This window comes from Rhinoderma darwinii (genome assembly GCF_050947455.1).
Source record: "Rhinoderma darwinii isolate aRhiDar2 chromosome 1 unlocalized genomic scaffold, aRhiDar2.hap1 SUPER_1_unloc_15, whole genome shotgun sequence".
NCBI classification, from domain to species: Eukaryota; Metazoa; Chordata; class Amphibia; order Anura; family Rhinodermatidae; genus Rhinoderma; species Rhinoderma darwinii.
In genome coordinates, this window is record NW_027461651.1 from 243,522 (window position 1) to 257,348 (window position 13,827).

The 13,827-nt window shown below is 41.9% G+C and overlaps 62 pseudogenes; all 62 read left to right on the top strand.

Annotated features, from left to right (window-relative positions):
* Window positions 1-6: 6 nt before the first annotated feature.
* Window positions 7-125, top strand: LOC142670301 (5S ribosomal RNA; annotated as a pseudogene).
* Window positions 126-192: 67 nt separating this feature from the next.
* LOC142669561 (5S ribosomal RNA) lies at window positions 193-311 on the top strand (annotated as a pseudogene).
* Window positions 312-378: 67 nt separating this feature from the next.
* LOC142670604 (5S ribosomal RNA) lies at window positions 379-497 on the top strand (annotated as a pseudogene).
* Window positions 498-564: 67 nt separating this feature from the next.
* On the top strand, window positions 565-683 carry LOC142669940 (5S ribosomal RNA; annotated as a pseudogene).
* Window positions 684-750: 67 nt separating this feature from the next.
* LOC142669379 (5S ribosomal RNA) lies at window positions 751-869 on the top strand (annotated as a pseudogene).
* Window positions 870-936: 67 nt separating this feature from the next.
* Window positions 937-1,055, top strand: LOC142670209 (5S ribosomal RNA; annotated as a pseudogene).
* Window positions 1,056-1,122: 67 nt separating this feature from the next.
* On the top strand, window positions 1,123-1,241 carry LOC142669786 (5S ribosomal RNA; annotated as a pseudogene).
* A 253-nt stretch (window positions 1,242-1,494) lies between these two features.
* On the top strand, window positions 1,495-1,613 carry LOC142669814 (5S ribosomal RNA; annotated as a pseudogene).
* A 67-nt stretch (window positions 1,614-1,680) lies between these two features.
* LOC142670303 (5S ribosomal RNA) lies at window positions 1,681-1,799 on the top strand (annotated as a pseudogene).
* A 67-nt stretch (window positions 1,800-1,866) lies between these two features.
* LOC142670704 (5S ribosomal RNA) lies at window positions 1,867-1,985 on the top strand (annotated as a pseudogene).
* A 67-nt stretch (window positions 1,986-2,052) lies between these two features.
* LOC142670042 (5S ribosomal RNA) lies at window positions 2,053-2,171 on the top strand (annotated as a pseudogene).
* A 1,108-nt stretch (window positions 2,172-3,279) lies between these two features.
* Window positions 3,280-3,398, top strand: LOC142670388 (5S ribosomal RNA; annotated as a pseudogene).
* Window positions 3,399-3,465: 67 nt separating this feature from the next.
* Window positions 3,466-3,584, top strand: LOC142669705 (5S ribosomal RNA; annotated as a pseudogene).
* A 67-nt stretch (window positions 3,585-3,651) lies between these two features.
* On the top strand, window positions 3,652-3,770 carry LOC142670584 (5S ribosomal RNA; annotated as a pseudogene).
* A 67-nt stretch (window positions 3,771-3,837) lies between these two features.
* On the top strand, window positions 3,838-3,956 carry LOC142669523 (5S ribosomal RNA; annotated as a pseudogene).
* Window positions 3,957-4,023: 67 nt separating this feature from the next.
* LOC142670304 (5S ribosomal RNA) lies at window positions 4,024-4,142 on the top strand (annotated as a pseudogene).
* A 67-nt stretch (window positions 4,143-4,209) lies between these two features.
* LOC142670305 (5S ribosomal RNA) lies at window positions 4,210-4,328 on the top strand (annotated as a pseudogene).
* A 67-nt stretch (window positions 4,329-4,395) lies between these two features.
* LOC142669983 (5S ribosomal RNA) lies at window positions 4,396-4,514 on the top strand (annotated as a pseudogene).
* Window positions 4,515-4,581: 67 nt separating this feature from the next.
* Window positions 4,582-4,700, top strand: LOC142669398 (5S ribosomal RNA; annotated as a pseudogene).
* A 67-nt stretch (window positions 4,701-4,767) lies between these two features.
* LOC142670657 (5S ribosomal RNA) lies at window positions 4,768-4,886 on the top strand (annotated as a pseudogene).
* Window positions 4,887-5,139: 253 nt separating this feature from the next.
* Window positions 5,140-5,258, top strand: LOC142670579 (5S ribosomal RNA; annotated as a pseudogene).
* A 67-nt stretch (window positions 5,259-5,325) lies between these two features.
* LOC142670217 (5S ribosomal RNA) lies at window positions 5,326-5,444 on the top strand (annotated as a pseudogene).
* A 67-nt stretch (window positions 5,445-5,511) lies between these two features.
* On the top strand, window positions 5,512-5,630 carry LOC142669955 (5S ribosomal RNA; annotated as a pseudogene).
* A 67-nt stretch (window positions 5,631-5,697) lies between these two features.
* LOC142669493 (5S ribosomal RNA) lies at window positions 5,698-5,816 on the top strand (annotated as a pseudogene).
* A 67-nt stretch (window positions 5,817-5,883) lies between these two features.
* On the top strand, window positions 5,884-6,002 carry LOC142669090 (5S ribosomal RNA; annotated as a pseudogene).
* A 67-nt stretch (window positions 6,003-6,069) lies between these two features.
* On the top strand, window positions 6,070-6,188 carry LOC142669233 (5S ribosomal RNA; annotated as a pseudogene).
* Window positions 6,189-6,441: 253 nt separating this feature from the next.
* On the top strand, window positions 6,442-6,560 carry LOC142670582 (5S ribosomal RNA; annotated as a pseudogene).
* A 67-nt stretch (window positions 6,561-6,627) lies between these two features.
* Window positions 6,628-6,746, top strand: LOC142670719 (5S ribosomal RNA; annotated as a pseudogene).
* A 67-nt stretch (window positions 6,747-6,813) lies between these two features.
* Window positions 6,814-6,932, top strand: LOC142669769 (5S ribosomal RNA; annotated as a pseudogene).
* Window positions 6,933-6,999: 67 nt separating this feature from the next.
* LOC142669338 (5S ribosomal RNA) lies at window positions 7,000-7,118 on the top strand (annotated as a pseudogene).
* A 67-nt stretch (window positions 7,119-7,185) lies between these two features.
* On the top strand, window positions 7,186-7,304 carry LOC142670514 (5S ribosomal RNA; annotated as a pseudogene).
* Window positions 7,305-7,371: 67 nt separating this feature from the next.
* Window positions 7,372-7,490, top strand: LOC142669632 (5S ribosomal RNA; annotated as a pseudogene).
* Window positions 7,491-7,557: 67 nt separating this feature from the next.
* LOC142669738 (5S ribosomal RNA) lies at window positions 7,558-7,676 on the top strand (annotated as a pseudogene).
* A 67-nt stretch (window positions 7,677-7,743) lies between these two features.
* LOC142669720 (5S ribosomal RNA) lies at window positions 7,744-7,862 on the top strand (annotated as a pseudogene).
* A 67-nt stretch (window positions 7,863-7,929) lies between these two features.
* LOC142669340 (5S ribosomal RNA) lies at window positions 7,930-8,048 on the top strand (annotated as a pseudogene).
* A 67-nt stretch (window positions 8,049-8,115) lies between these two features.
* On the top strand, window positions 8,116-8,234 carry LOC142670515 (5S ribosomal RNA; annotated as a pseudogene).
* A 67-nt stretch (window positions 8,235-8,301) lies between these two features.
* LOC142669590 (5S ribosomal RNA) lies at window positions 8,302-8,420 on the top strand (annotated as a pseudogene).
* Window positions 8,421-8,487: 67 nt separating this feature from the next.
* Window positions 8,488-8,606, top strand: LOC142670475 (5S ribosomal RNA; annotated as a pseudogene).
* A 67-nt stretch (window positions 8,607-8,673) lies between these two features.
* LOC142669145 (5S ribosomal RNA) lies at window positions 8,674-8,792 on the top strand (annotated as a pseudogene).
* A 67-nt stretch (window positions 8,793-8,859) lies between these two features.
* LOC142670516 (5S ribosomal RNA) lies at window positions 8,860-8,978 on the top strand (annotated as a pseudogene).
* Window positions 8,979-9,045: 67 nt separating this feature from the next.
* LOC142670508 (5S ribosomal RNA) lies at window positions 9,046-9,164 on the top strand (annotated as a pseudogene).
* Window positions 9,165-9,231: 67 nt separating this feature from the next.
* On the top strand, window positions 9,232-9,350 carry LOC142670241 (5S ribosomal RNA; annotated as a pseudogene).
* A 67-nt stretch (window positions 9,351-9,417) lies between these two features.
* On the top strand, window positions 9,418-9,536 carry LOC142670665 (5S ribosomal RNA; annotated as a pseudogene).
* A 67-nt stretch (window positions 9,537-9,603) lies between these two features.
* Window positions 9,604-9,722, top strand: LOC142670341 (5S ribosomal RNA; annotated as a pseudogene).
* Window positions 9,723-9,789: 67 nt separating this feature from the next.
* Window positions 9,790-9,908, top strand: LOC142669293 (5S ribosomal RNA; annotated as a pseudogene).
* A 67-nt stretch (window positions 9,909-9,975) lies between these two features.
* On the top strand, window positions 9,976-10,094 carry LOC142670568 (5S ribosomal RNA; annotated as a pseudogene).
* A 67-nt stretch (window positions 10,095-10,161) lies between these two features.
* On the top strand, window positions 10,162-10,280 carry LOC142669126 (5S ribosomal RNA; annotated as a pseudogene).
* Window positions 10,281-10,533: 253 nt separating this feature from the next.
* On the top strand, window positions 10,534-10,652 carry LOC142670009 (5S ribosomal RNA; annotated as a pseudogene).
* A 67-nt stretch (window positions 10,653-10,719) lies between these two features.
* On the top strand, window positions 10,720-10,838 carry LOC142670569 (5S ribosomal RNA; annotated as a pseudogene).
* Window positions 10,839-10,905: 67 nt separating this feature from the next.
* On the top strand, window positions 10,906-11,024 carry LOC142669127 (5S ribosomal RNA; annotated as a pseudogene).
* A 253-nt stretch (window positions 11,025-11,277) lies between these two features.
* LOC142670011 (5S ribosomal RNA) lies at window positions 11,278-11,396 on the top strand (annotated as a pseudogene).
* A 67-nt stretch (window positions 11,397-11,463) lies between these two features.
* LOC142670534 (5S ribosomal RNA) lies at window positions 11,464-11,582 on the top strand (annotated as a pseudogene).
* A 253-nt stretch (window positions 11,583-11,835) lies between these two features.
* LOC142670502 (5S ribosomal RNA) lies at window positions 11,836-11,954 on the top strand (annotated as a pseudogene).
* Window positions 11,955-12,021: 67 nt separating this feature from the next.
* Window positions 12,022-12,140, top strand: LOC142670643 (5S ribosomal RNA; annotated as a pseudogene).
* Window positions 12,141-12,207: 67 nt separating this feature from the next.
* Window positions 12,208-12,326, top strand: LOC142669316 (5S ribosomal RNA; annotated as a pseudogene).
* Window positions 12,327-12,392: 66 nt separating this feature from the next.
* Window positions 12,393-12,511, top strand: LOC142669946 (5S ribosomal RNA; annotated as a pseudogene).
* Window positions 12,512-12,734: 223 nt separating this feature from the next.
* On the top strand, window positions 12,735-12,853 carry LOC142669130 (5S ribosomal RNA; annotated as a pseudogene).
* Window positions 12,854-12,920: 67 nt separating this feature from the next.
* Window positions 12,921-13,039, top strand: LOC142670476 (5S ribosomal RNA; annotated as a pseudogene).
* A 67-nt stretch (window positions 13,040-13,106) lies between these two features.
* On the top strand, window positions 13,107-13,225 carry LOC142670215 (5S ribosomal RNA; annotated as a pseudogene).
* A 67-nt stretch (window positions 13,226-13,292) lies between these two features.
* LOC142669960 (5S ribosomal RNA) lies at window positions 13,293-13,411 on the top strand (annotated as a pseudogene).
* A 67-nt stretch (window positions 13,412-13,478) lies between these two features.
* LOC142670494 (5S ribosomal RNA) lies at window positions 13,479-13,597 on the top strand (annotated as a pseudogene).
* Window positions 13,598-13,664: 67 nt separating this feature from the next.
* On the top strand, window positions 13,665-13,783 carry LOC142670635 (5S ribosomal RNA; annotated as a pseudogene).
* Window positions 13,784-13,827: the final 44 nt, after the last annotated feature.

Genomic DNA, 13,827 nt, shown 5'->3' on the forward strand with positions numbered 1-13,827 from the left:
TTTAATGTCAATGGCCATTCTAAGCTGAATGTGCCTGCTCTCGTCAGATCGCAGAAGTTACACAGCTTAAGGCCTCGCTAGTACCAGTGTGGGAGACTGTCTGGGAATCCGTGGTGCGGTTGACTTTTTATTATGTCGTTTAGATTTTGTTTCACAATCGATTAAAAAGGACTATGGATTAAAGCATTTAATGTCAATAGCCATTATAAGCTGAATGTGCCTGCTCTCGTCAGATCGCAGAAGTTACACAGCTTAAGGCCTCGCTAGTACCAGTGTGGGAGACTGTCTGGGAATCCGTGGTGCGGTTGACTTTTTATTATGTCGTTTAGATTTTGTTTCACAATAGATTAAATTTGACTATGGATTAAAGCATTTAACGTCAATGGCCATTCTAAGCTGAATGTGCCTGCTCTCGTCAGAACGCAGAAGTTACACAGCTTAAGGCCTCGCTAGTACCAGTGTGGGAGACTGTCTGGGAATCCGTGGTGCGGTTGAATTTTTATTATGTCGTTTAGATTTTGTTTCACAATCGATTAAAAAGGACTATGGATTAAAGCATGTAATGTCAATGGCCATTCTAATCTGAATGTCCCTGCTCTCGTCAGATCGCAGAAGTTACACAGCTTAAGGCCTCGCTAGTACCAGTGTGGGAGACTCTCTGGGAATCCGTGGTGCGGTTGAATTTTTATTATGTTGTTTAGATTTTGTTTCACAATCGATTAAAAAGGACTATGGATTAAAGCATTTAATGTCAATGGCCATTCTAAACTGAATGTGCCTGCTCTCGTCAGATCGCAGAAGTTACACAGCTTAAGGCCTCGCTAGTACCAGTGTGGGAGACTGGCTGGGAATCCGTGGTGCGGTTGACTTTTTATTATGTTGTTTAGATTTTGTTTCACAATCGATTAAAAAGGACTATGGATTAAAGCATTTAATGTCAATGGCCATTCTAAACTGAATGTGCCTGCTCTCGTCAGATCGCAGAAGTTACACAGCCTAAGGCCTCGCTAGTACCAGTGTGGGAGACTGTCTGGGAATCCGTGGTGCGGCTGACTTTTTATTATGTCGTTTAGATTTTGTTTCACAATCGATTAAAAAGGACTATGGATTAAAGCATTTAATGTCAATGGCCATTCTAAGCTGAATGTGCCTGCTCTCGTTAGATCGCAGAAGTTACACAGCTTAACGCCTCGCTAGTACCAGTGTGGGAGACTGTCTGGGAATCCGTGGTGCGGTTGACTTTTTATTATGTCGTTTAGATTTTGTTTCACAATAGATTAAATAGGACTATGGATTAAGGCTTTTAATGTCAATGGCCATTCTAAGCTGAATGTGCCTGTTCTCGTTAGATCGCAGAAGTTACACAGCTTAACGCCTCGCTAGTACCAGTGTGGGAGACTGTCTGGGAATCCGTGGTGCGGTTGCCTTTTTATTATGTCGTTTAGATTTTGTTTCACAATAGATTAAATAGGACTATGGATTAAAGCATTTAACGTCAATGGCCATTCAAAGCTGAATGTGCCTGCTCTCGTCAGATCGCAGAAGTTACACAGCTTAAGGCCTCGCTAGTACCAGTGTGGGAGACTGTCTCGGAATCCGTGGTGCGGTTGACTTTTTAGTATGTTGTTTAGATTTTGTTTCACAATAGATTAAATAGGACTATGGATTAAGGCTTTTAATGTCAATGGCCATTCTAAGCTGAATGTGCCTGCTCTCGTCAGATCGCAGAAGTTACACAGCTTAAGGCCTCGCTAGTACCAGTGTGGGAGACTGTCTGGGAATCCGTGGTGCGGTTGACTTTTTATTATGTCGTTTAGATTTTGTTTCACAATCGATTAAAAAGGACTATGGATTAAAGCATTTAATGTCAATGGCCATTCTAAGCTGAATGTGCCTGCTCTCGTCAGATCGCAGAAGTTACACAGCTTAAGGCCTCGCTAGTACCAGTGTGGGAGACTGTCTGGGAATACGTGGTGCGGTTGACTTTTTATTATGTCGTTTAGATTTTGTTTCACAATAGATTAAATAGGACTATGGATTAAAGCATTTAGCGTCAATAGCCGTTATAAGCTGAATGTGCCTGCTCTCGTCAGAACGCAGAAGTTACACAGCTTAAGGCCTCGCTAGTACCAGTGTGGGAGACTGTCTGGGAATCCGTGGTGCGGTTGGCTTTTTATTATGTTGTTTAGATTTTGTTTCACAATAGATTAAATAGGACTATGGATTAAGGCTTTTAATGTCAATGGCCATTCTAAGCTGAATGTGCCTGCTCTCGTCAGATCGCAGAAGTTACACAGCTTAAAGGAACAGTGTCATCACAAATAATTTTTTTATATGTTAAAGATGTTAGTGCTTTATTAAAAACGTTTATATTCATTTGTGTGTTTGTGTTTTACTTTTTCTTATTTTTACACTTTTTCTTCCCTATGGGGGCTGCCATTTTTTGTTCCATTTCTGTGTGTGTCGATTAACGACACATACAGACATGGAATACGGCAGACACAGTCCCATAGGGACTGCGAACGGCTCCCGTCCCATTGACTGCAGTGTACGGCGTCTGTGTGGGAACTGCGCATGCGCCGCTCCCACACAGTCCTATTCGAAATTGGCGCCGTCCGGCGCCATTTTCCTGTGGACCGGAAGTCGCGGCCGGACAGTAATATTACTACTTCCGGTCGCGGCTTCCGGATTTGTGCACTTGCACCAGCGGCAGCAAACGGAGCGGACGGGCCGGAGGGAGCCGCGGCGGCAGGAGCAGGTAAGAGATTTCAATGTATGTTCGTGTTTGTGTGTGTTTACTACTGTATGTAAACCTACTACACTGTGGGTTAGCTCAAAAAATGGCGACACACAGTGTAGGAGGTTACATCGTTCAAACCCCTCGTTTATCCCTGCACTAGCCAGGATAAAGGAGGGGGGGATGCTGAGAGCTCACTAGAGCGAGGGCTTTTAACCCAACGTTGCAATGCTGCAATTTTGGGAACAGCTCCATCTAGTGACCAAAAATGGGTAGTATTATAAATTAGAAATAATTTATAATATTTCCTGGACTCGTGCAAAAAAATAAAAAAAATTTGAACAATGTTTAATCACCCACACACTAAATGTTTAATTTTTTTAAAAAAAACATGTTTTTCTGGCAACACATTCCCTTTAAGGCCTCGCTAGTACCAGTGTGGGAGACTGTCTGGGAATCCGTGGTGCGGTTGACTAATTATTATGTCGTTTAGATTTTGTTTCACAATAGATTAAATAGGACTATGGATTAAAGCATTTAACGTCAATGGCCATTCTAAGCTGAATGTGCCTGCTCTCGTCAGATCGCAGAAGTTACACAGCTTAAGGCCTCGCTAGTACCAGTGTGGGAGACTGTATGGGAATCCGTGGTGCGATTGACTTTTTATTATGTTGTTTAGATTTTGTTTCACAATCGATTAAAAAGGACTATGGATTAAAGGATTTAATGTCAATGGCCATTCTAAGCTGAATGTGCCTGCTCTCGTCAGATCGCAGAAGTTACACAGCTTAAGACCTCGCTAGTGCCAGTGTGGGAGACTGTCTGGGAATCCGTGGTGCGGTTGACTTTTTATTATGTCGTTTAGATTTTGTTTCACAATCGATTAAAAAGGACTATGGATTAAAGCATTTAATGTCAATGGCCATTCTAAGCTGAATGTGCCTGCTCTCGTCAGATCGCAGAAGTTACACAGCTTAAGGCCTCGCTAGTACCAGTGTGGGAGACTGTCTGGGAATCCGTGGTGTGGTTGACTTTTTATTATGTCGTTTAGATTTTGTTTCACAATAGATTAAAAAGGACTATGGATTAAAGCATTTAACGTCAATGGCCATTCTAAGCTGAATGTCCCTGCTCTCGTCAGATCGCAGAAGTTACACGGCTTAAGGCCTCGCTAGTACCAGTGTGGGAGACTCTCTCGGAATCCGTGGTGCGGTTGACTTTTTATTATGTTGTTTAGATTTTGTTTCACAATAGATTAAATAGGACTATGGATTAAGGCTTTTAATGTCAATGGCCATTCTAAGCTGAATGTGCCTGCTCTCGTCAGATCGCAGAAGTTACACAGCTTAAGGCCTCGCTAGTACCAGTGTGGGAGACTGTCTGGGAATCCGTGGTGCGGTTGACTTTTTATTATGTTGTTTAGATTTTGTTTCACAATCGATTAAAAAGGACTATGGATTAAAGCATTTAATGTCAATGGCCATTCTAAGCTGAATGTGCCTGCTCTCGTCAGATCGCAGAAGTTACACAGCTTAAGGCCTCGCTAGTACCAGTGTGGGAGACTGTCTGGGAATCCGTGGTGCGGTTGACTTTTTATTATGTAGTTTAGATTTTGTTTCACAATCGATTAAAAAGGACTATGGATTAAAGCATTTAATGTCAATGGCCATTCTAAGCTGAATGTGCCTGCTCTCGTCAGATCGCAGAAGTTACACAGCTTAAAGCCTCGCTAGTACCAGTGTGGGAGACTGTCTGGGAATCCGTGGTGCGGTTGAATTTTTATTATGTCGTTTAGATTTTGTTTTACAATCGATTAAAAAGGACTATGGATTAAAGCATTTAATGTCAATGGCCATTCTAAGCTGAATGTCCCTGCTCTCGTCAGTTCGCAGAAGTTACACAGCTTAAGGCCTCGCTAGTACCAGTGTGGGAGACTGTCTGGGAATCCGTGGTGCGGTTGACTTTTTATTATGTTGTTTAGATTTTGTTTCACAATCGATTAAAAAGGACTATGGATTAAAGCATTTAACGTCAATGGCCATTCTAAGCTGAATGTGCCTGCTCTCGTTAGATCGCAGAAGTTACACAGCTTAAGGCCTCGATAGTACCAGTGTGGGAGACTGTCTGGGAATCCGTGGTGTGGTTGACTTTTTATTATGTCGTTTAGATTTTGTTTCACAATCGATTAAAAAGGACTATGGATTAAAGCATTTAATGCCAATGGCCATTCTAAGCTGAATGTGCCTGCTCTCGTTAAATCGCAGAAGTTACACAGCTTAACGCCTCGCTAGTACTAGTGTGGGAGACTGTCTGGGAATCCGTGGTGCGGTTGCCTTTTTATTATGTCGTTTAGATTTTGTTTCACAATAGATTAAATAGGACTATGGATTAAAGCATTTAATGTCAATGGCCATTCTAAGCTGAATGTGCCTGCTCTCGTCAGATCGCAGAAGTTACACAGCTTAAGGCCTCGCTAGTACCAGTGTGGGAGACTGTCTGGGAATCCGTGGTGCGGTTGTCTTTATATTATGTCGTTTAGATTTTGTTTCACAATCGATTAAAAAGGACTATGGATTAAAGCGTTTAATGTCAATGGCCATTCTAAGCTGAATGTGCCTTCTCTCGTCAGATCGCAGAAGTTACACAGCTTAAGGCCTCGCTAGTACCAGTGTGGGAGACTGTCTGGGAATCCATGGTGCGGTTGACTTTTTATTATGTCGTTTAGATATTGTTTCACAATCGATTAAAAAGGACTATGGATTAAAGCATTTAATGTCAATGGCCATTCTAAGCTGAATGTGCCTGCTCTCGTCAAATCGCAGAAGTTACACAGCTTAAGGCCTCGCTAGTACCAGTGTGGGAGACTGTCTGGGAATCCGTGGTGCGGTTTACTTTTTATTATGTCGTTTAGATTTTGTTTCACAATCGATTAAAAAGGACTATGGATTAAAGCATTTAATGTCAATGGCCATTCTAAGCTGAATGTGCCTGCTCTCGTCAGATCGCAGAAGTTACACAGCTTAAGGCCTCGCTAGTACCAGTGTGGAAGACTGTCTGGGAATCCGTGGTGCGGTTGCCTTTTTATTATGTCGTTTAGATTTTGTTTCACAATAGATTAAATAGGACTATGGATTAAAACATTTAACGTCAATGGCCATTCTAAACTGAATGCGCCTGCTCTCGTCAGAACGCAGAAGTTACACAGCTTAAGGCCTCGCTAGTACCAGTGTGGGAGACTGTCTGGGAATCCGTGGTGCGGTTGAATTTTTATTATGTCGTTTAGATTTTGTTTCACAATCGATTAAAAAGGACTATGGATTAAAGCATTTAATATCAATGGCCATTCTAAGCTGAATGTCCCTGCTCTCGTCAGATCGCAGAAGTTACACAGCTTAAGGCCTCGCTAGTACCAGTGTGGGAGACTGTCTGGGAATCCGTGGTGCGGTTGACTTTTTATTATGTCGTTTAGATTTTGTTTCACAATCGATTAAAAAGGACTATGGATTAAAGCATTTAATGTCAATGGCCATTCTAAGCTGAATGTGCCTTCTCTCGTCAGATCGCAGAAGTTACACAGCTTAAGGCCTCGCTAGTACCAGTGTGGAACACTGTCTGGGAATCAGTGGTGCGGTTGACTTTTTATTATGTCGTTTAGATTTTGTTTCACAATAGATTAAATTGGACTATGGATTAAAGCATTTAACGTCAATGGCCATTCTAAGCTGAATGTGCCTGCTCTCGTCAGAACGCAGAAGTTACACAGCTTAAGGCCTCGCTAGTACCAGTGTGGGAGACTCTCTGGGAATCCGTGGTGCGGTTGACTTGTTATTATGTTGTTTAGATTTTGTTTCACAATCGATTAAAAAGGACTATGGATTAAATCATTTAATGTCAATGGCCATTCTAAACTGAATGTGCCTGCTCTCGTCAGATCGCAGAAGTTACACAGCTTAAGGCCTCGCTAGTACCAGTGTGGGAGACTGTCTGGGAATCCGTGGTGCGGTTGACTTTTTATTATGTCGTTTAGATTTTGTTTCACAATCGATTAAAAAGGACTATGGATTAAAGCATTTAATGTCAATGGCCATTCTAAGCTGAATGTGCCTGCTCTCGTCAGATTGCTGAAGTTACACAGCTTAAGGCCTCAATAGTACCAGTGTGGGAGACTCTCTGGGAATCCGTGGTGCGGTTGACTTTTTATTATGTCGTTTAGATTTTGTTTCACAATCGATTAAAAAGGACTATGGATTAAAGCATTTAATGTCAATGGCCATTCTAAGCTGAATGTGCCTGCTCTCGTCAGATCGCAGAAGTTACACAGCTTAAGGCCTCGCTAGTACCAGTGTGGGAGACTGTCTGGGAATCCGTGGTGCGGTTGGATTTTTATTATGTTGTTTAGATTTTGTTTCACAATAGATTAAATAGGACTATGGATTAAGGCTTTTAATGTTAATGGCCATTCTAAGCTGAATGTGCCTGCTCTCGTCAGATCGCAGAAGTTACACAGCTTAAGGCCTCGCTAGTACCAGTGTGGGAGACTGTCTGGGAATCCGTGGTGCGGTTGACTAATTATTATGTCGTTTAGATTTTGTTTCACAATAGATTAAATAGGACTATGGATTAAAGCATTTAACATCAATGGCCGTTCTAAGCTGAATGTGCCTGCTCTCGTCAGATCGCAGAAGTTACACAGCTTAAGGCCTCGATAGTACCAATGTGGGAGACTGTCTGGGAATCCGTGGTGCGGTTGACTTTTTATTATGTTGTTTAGATTTTGTTTCACAATCGATTAAAAAGGACTATGGATTAAAGCATTTAATGTCAATGGCCATTCTAAGCTGAATGTGCCTGCTCTCGGCAGAACGCTGAAGTTACACAGCTTAAGGCCTCAATAGTACCAGTGTGGGAGACTCTCTGGGAATCCGTGGTGCGGTTGACTTTTTATTATGTCGTTTAGATTTTGTTTCACAATCGATTAAAAAGGACTATGGATTAAAGCATTTAATGTCAATGGCCATTCTAAGCTGAATGTGCCTGCTCTCGTCAGATTGCAGAAGTTACACAGCTTAAGGCCTCACTAGTACCAGTGTGGGAGACTGTCTGGGAATCCGTGGTGCGGTTGCCTTTTTATTATGTAGTTTAGATTTTGTTTCACAATCGATTAAAAAGGACTATGGATTAAAGTATTTAATGTCAATGGCCATTCTAAGCTGAATGTGCCTGCTCTCGTCAGATCGCAGAAGTTACACAGCTTAAGGCCTCGCTAGTACCAGTGTGGGAGACTGTCTGGGAATCCGTGGTGCGGTTGGATTTTTATTATGTTGTTTAGATTTTGTTTCACAATAGATTAAATAGGACTATGGATTAAGGCTTTTAATGTTAATGGCCATTCTAAGCTGAATGTGCCTGCTCTCGTCAGATCGCAGAAGTTACACAGCTTAAGGCCTCGCTAGTACCAGTGTGGGAGACTGTCTGGGAATCCGTGGTGCGGTTGACTAATTATTATGTCGTTTAGATTTTGTTTCACAATAGATTAAATAGGACTATGGATTAAAGCATTTAACGTCAATGGCCGTTCTAAGCTAAATGTGCCTGCTCTCGTCAGATCGCAGAAGTTACACAGCTTAAGGCCTCGATAGTACCAGTGTGGGAGACTGTCTGGGAATCCGTGGTGCGGTTGACTTTTTATTATGTCGTTTAGATTTTGTTTCACAATCGATTAAAAAGGACTATGGATTAAAGCATTTAATGTCAATGGCCATTCTAAGCTGAATGTCCCTGCTCTCGTCAGATCGCAGAAGTTACACAGCTTAAGGCCTCGCTAGTACCAGTGTGGGAGACTGTCTGGGAATCCGTGGTGCGGTTGACTTTTTATTATGTCGTTTAGATTTTGTTTCACAATCGATTAAAAAGGACTATGGATTAAAGCATTTAATGTCAATGGCCATTCTAAGCTGAATGTGCCTGCTCTCGTCAGATCGCAGAAGTTACACAGCTTAAGGCCTCGCTAGTACCAGTGTGGGAGACTCTCTGGGAATCCGTGGTGCGGTTGAATTTTTATTATGTTGTTTAGATTTTGTTTCACAATAGATTAAATAGGACTATGGATTAAGGCTTTTAACGTCAATCGCCATTCTAAGCTGAATGTGCCTGCTCTCGTCAGATCGCAGAAGTTCCACAGCTTAAGGCCTCGCTAGTACCAGTATGGGAGACTGTCTGGGAATCCGTGGTGCGGTTGACTTTTTATTATGTCGTTTAGATTTTGTTTCACAATTGATTAAAAAGGACTATGGATTAAATAATTTAACGTCAATTGCCATTCTAAGCTGAATGTGCCTGCTCTCGTCAGATCGCAGAAGTTACACAGCTTAAGGCCTCGCTAGTACCAGTGTGGGAGACTGTCTGGGAATCCGTGGTGCGGTTGCCTTTTTATTATGTCGTTTAGATTTTGTTTCACAATAGATTAAATAGGACTATGGATTAAAGCATTTAACGTCAATGGCCATTCTAAGCTGAATGTGCCTGCTCTCGTCAGATCGCAGAAGTTACACAGCTTAAATCTTCGCTAGTACCAGTGTGGGAGACTGTCTGGGAATCCGTGGTGCGGTTGACTTTTTATTATGTCGTTTAGATTTTGTTTCACAATAGATTAAATAGGACTATGGATTAAAGCATTTAAAGTCAATGGCCATTCTAAGCTGAATGTGCCTGCTCTCGTCAGAACGCAGAAGTTACACAGCTTAAGGCCTCGCTAGTACCAGTGTGGGAAACTGTCTGGGAATCCGTGGTGTGGTTGACTTTTTATTATGTCGTTTAGATTTTGTTTCACAAGCGATTAAAAAGGACTATGGATTAAAGCATTTAATGTCAATGGCCATTCTAAGCTGAATGTGCCTGCTCTCGTCAGATCGCAGAAGTTACACAGCTTAAGGCCTCGCTAGTACCAGTGTGGGAGACTCTCTGGGAATCCGTGGTGCGGTTGACTTTTTATTATGTTGTTTAGATTTTGTTTCACAATCGATTAAAAAGGACTATGGATTAAATCATTTAACGTCAATGGCCATTCTAAGCTGAATGTGCCTGCTCTCGTCAGATCGCAGAAGTTACACAGCTTAAGGCCTCGCTAGTTCCAGTGTGGGAGACTGTCTGGGAATCCGTGGTGCGGTTGACTTTTTATTATGTCGTTTAGATTTTGTTTCACAATCGATTAAAAAGGACTATGGATTAAAGCATTTAATGTCAATGGCCATTCTAAGCTGAATGTGCCTGCTCTCGTCAGATCGCATAAGTTACACAGCTTAAGGCCTCGCTAGTACCAGGGTGGGAGACTGTCTGGGAATCCGTGGTGCGGTTGACTTTTTATTATGTCGTTTAGATTTTGTTTCACAATCGATTAAAAAGGACTATGGATTAAATCATTTAACGTCAATGGCCATTCTAAGCTGAATGTGCCTGCTCTCGTCAGATCGCAGAAGTTACACAGCTTAAGGCCTCGCTAGTACCAGTGTGGGAGACTGTCTGGGAATCCGTGGTGCGGTTGAATTTTTATTATGTCGTTTAGATTTTGTTTCACAATCGATTAAAAAGGACTATGGATTAAAACATTTAATGTCAATGGCCATTCTAAGCTGAATGTGCCTGCTCTCGTCAGATCGCAGAAGTTACACAGCTTAAATCCTCGCTGGTACCAGTGTGGGAGACTGTCTGGGAATCCGTGGTGCGGTTGACTTTTTATTATGTCGTTTAGATTTTGTTTCACAATAGATTAAATAGGACTATGGATTAAGGCTTTTAACGTCAATGGCCATTCTAAGCTGAATGTGCCTGCTCTCGTCAGATCGCAGAAGTTACACAGCTTAAATCCTCGCTAGTACCAGTGTGGGAGACTGTCTGGGAATCCGTGGTGCGGTTGACTTTTTATTATGTCGTTTAGATTTTGTTTCACAATCGATTAAAAAGGACTATGGATTAAAGCATTTAATGTCAATGGCCATTCTAAGCTGAATGTGCCTGCTCTCGTCAGATCGCATAAGTTACACAGCTTAAGGCCTCGCTAGTACCAGGGTGGGAGACTGTCTGGGAATCCGTGGTGCGGTTGACTTTTTATTATGTCGTTTAGATTTTGTTTCACAATCGATTAAAAAGGACTATGGATTAAATCATTTAACGTCAATGGCCATTCTAAGCTGAATGTGCCTGCTCTCGTCAGATCGCAGAAGTTACACAGCTTAAGGCCTCGCTAGTACCAGTGTGGGAGACTGTCTGGGAATCCGTGGTGCGGTTGAATTTTTATTATGTCGTTTAGATTTTGTTTCACAATCGATTAAAAAGGACTATGGATTAAAACATTTAATGTCAATGGCCATTCTAAGCTGAATGTGCCTGCTCTCGTCAGATCGCAGAAGTTACACAGCTTAAATCCTCGCTGGTACCAGTGTGGGAGACTGTCTGGGAATCCGTGGTGCGGTTGACTTTTTATTATGTCGTTTAGATTTTGTTTCACAATAGATTAAATAGGACTATGGATTAAGGCTTTTAACGTCAATGGCCATTCTAAGCTGAATGTGCCTGCTCTCGTCAGATCGCAGAAGTTACACAGCTTAAATCCTCGCTAGTACCAGTGTGGGAGACTGTCTGGGAATCCGTGGTGCGGTTGACTTTTTATTATGTCGTTTAGATTTTGTTTCACAATAGATTAAATATGACTATGGATTAAGGCTTTTAATGTCAATCGCCATTCTAAGCTGAATGTGCCTGCTCTCGTCAGATCGCAGAAGTTACACAGCTTAAGGCCTTGCTAGTACCAGTGTGGGAGACTGTCTGGGAATCAGTGGTGCGGTTGACTTTTTATTATGTTGTTTAGATTTTGTTTCACAATCGATTAAAAAGGACTATGGATTAAAGCATTTAATGTCAATGGCCATTCAAAGCTGAATGTGCCTGCTCTCGTTGGATCGCAGAAGTTACACAGCTTAACGCCTCGCTAGTACCAGTGTGGGAGACTGTCTGGGAATCCGTGGTGCGGTTGAATTTTTATTATGTCGTTTAGATTTTGTTTCACAATCGATTAAAAAGGACTATGGATTAAAGCATTTAATGTCAATGGCCATTCTAAGCTGAATGTCCCTGCTCTCGTCAGATCGCAGAAGTTACACAGCTTAAGGCCTCGCTAGTACCAGTGTGGGAGACTGTCTGGGAATCCGTGGTGCAGTTGACTTTTTATTATGTCGTTTAGATTTTGTTTCACAATCGATTAAAAAGGACTATGGATTAAAGCATTTAATGTCAATGGCCATTCTAGGCTGAATGTACCTGCTTTCGTCAGATCGCAGAAGTTACACAGCTTAAGGCCTCGCTAGTACCAGTGTGGGAGACTGTCTGGGAATCCGTGGTGCGGTTGACTTTTTATTATGTCGTTTAGATTTTGTTTCACAATAGATTAAATAGGACTATGGATTAAAGCATTTAATGTCAATGGCTATTCTAAGCTGAATGTGCCTGCTCTCGTCAGAACGCAGAAGTTACACAGCTTAAGGCCTCGCTAGTACCAGTGTGGGAGACTGTCTGGGAATCCGTGGAGCGGTTGGCTTTTATTATGTTGTTTAGATTTTGTTTCACAATAGATTAAATAGGACTATGAATTAAGGCTTTTAATGTTAATGGCCATTCTAAGCTGAATGTGCCTGCTCTCGTCAGAATGCAGAAGTTACACAGCTTAAGGCCTCGCTAGTACCAGTGTGGGAGACTGTCTGGGAATCCATGGTGCGGTTGACTTTTTATTATGTCGTTTAGATTTTGTTTCACAATCGATTAAAAAGGACTATGGATTAAAGAAGTTACACAGTGTGGGAGATCGCAGAAGTTACACAGCTTAACGCCTCGCTAGTACCAGTGTGGGAGACTGTCTGGGAATCCGTGGTGCGGTTGAATTTTTATTATGTCGTTTAGATTTTGTTTCACAATCGATTAAAAAGGACTATGGATTAAATCATTTAACGTCAATGGCCATTCTAAGCTGAATGTGCCTGCTCTCGTCAGATCGCAGAAGTTACACAGCTTAAGGCCTCGCTAGTACCAGTGTGGGAGACTGTCTGGGAATCCGTGGTGCGGTTGAATTTTTATTATGTCGTTTAGATTTTGTTTCACAATCGATTAAAAAGGACTATGGATTAAAGCATTTAATGTCAATGGCCATTCTAAGCTGAATGTCCCTGCTCTCGTCAGATCGCAGAAGTTACACAGCTTAAGGCCTCGCTAGTACCAGTGTGGGAGACTGTCTGGGAATCCGTGGTGCGGTTGACTTTTTATTATGTTGTTTAGATTTTGTTTCACAATAGATTAAATAGGACTATGGATTAAAGTATTTAACGTCAATGGCCATTCTAAGCTGAATGTGCCTGCTCTCGTCAGATCGCAGAAGTTACACAGCTTAAATCCTCGCTAGTACCAGTGTGGGAGACTGTCTGGGAATCCGTGGTGTGGTTGACTTTTTATTATGTCGTTTAGATTTTGTTTCACAATAGATTAAATAGGACTATGGATTAAAGCATTTAACGTCAATGGCCATTCTAAGCTGAATGTGCCTGCTCTTGTCAGAACGCAGAAGTTACACAGCTTAAGGCCTCGCTAGTACCAGTGTGGGAAACTGTCTGGGAATCCGTGGTGCGGTTGAATTTTTATTATGTCGTTTAGATTTTGTTTCACAATCGATTAAAAAGGACTATGGATTAAAGCATTTAATGTCAATGGCCATTCTAAGCTGAATGTCCCTGCTCTCGTCAGATCGCAGAAGTTACACAGCTTAAGGCCTCGCTAGTACCAGTGTGGGAGACTCTCTGGGAATCCGTGGTGCGGTTGACTTTTTATTATGTTGTTTAGATTTTGTTTCACAATAGATTAAATAGGACTATGGATTAAGGCTTTTAATGTCAATCACCATTCTAAGCTGAATGTGCCTGCTCTCGTCAGATCGCAGAAGTTACACAGCTTAAGGCCTCGCTAGTACCAGCGTGGGAGACTGTCTGGGAATCTGTGGTGCGGTTGACTTTTTATTATGTCGTTTAGATTTTGTTTCACAATCGATTAAAAAG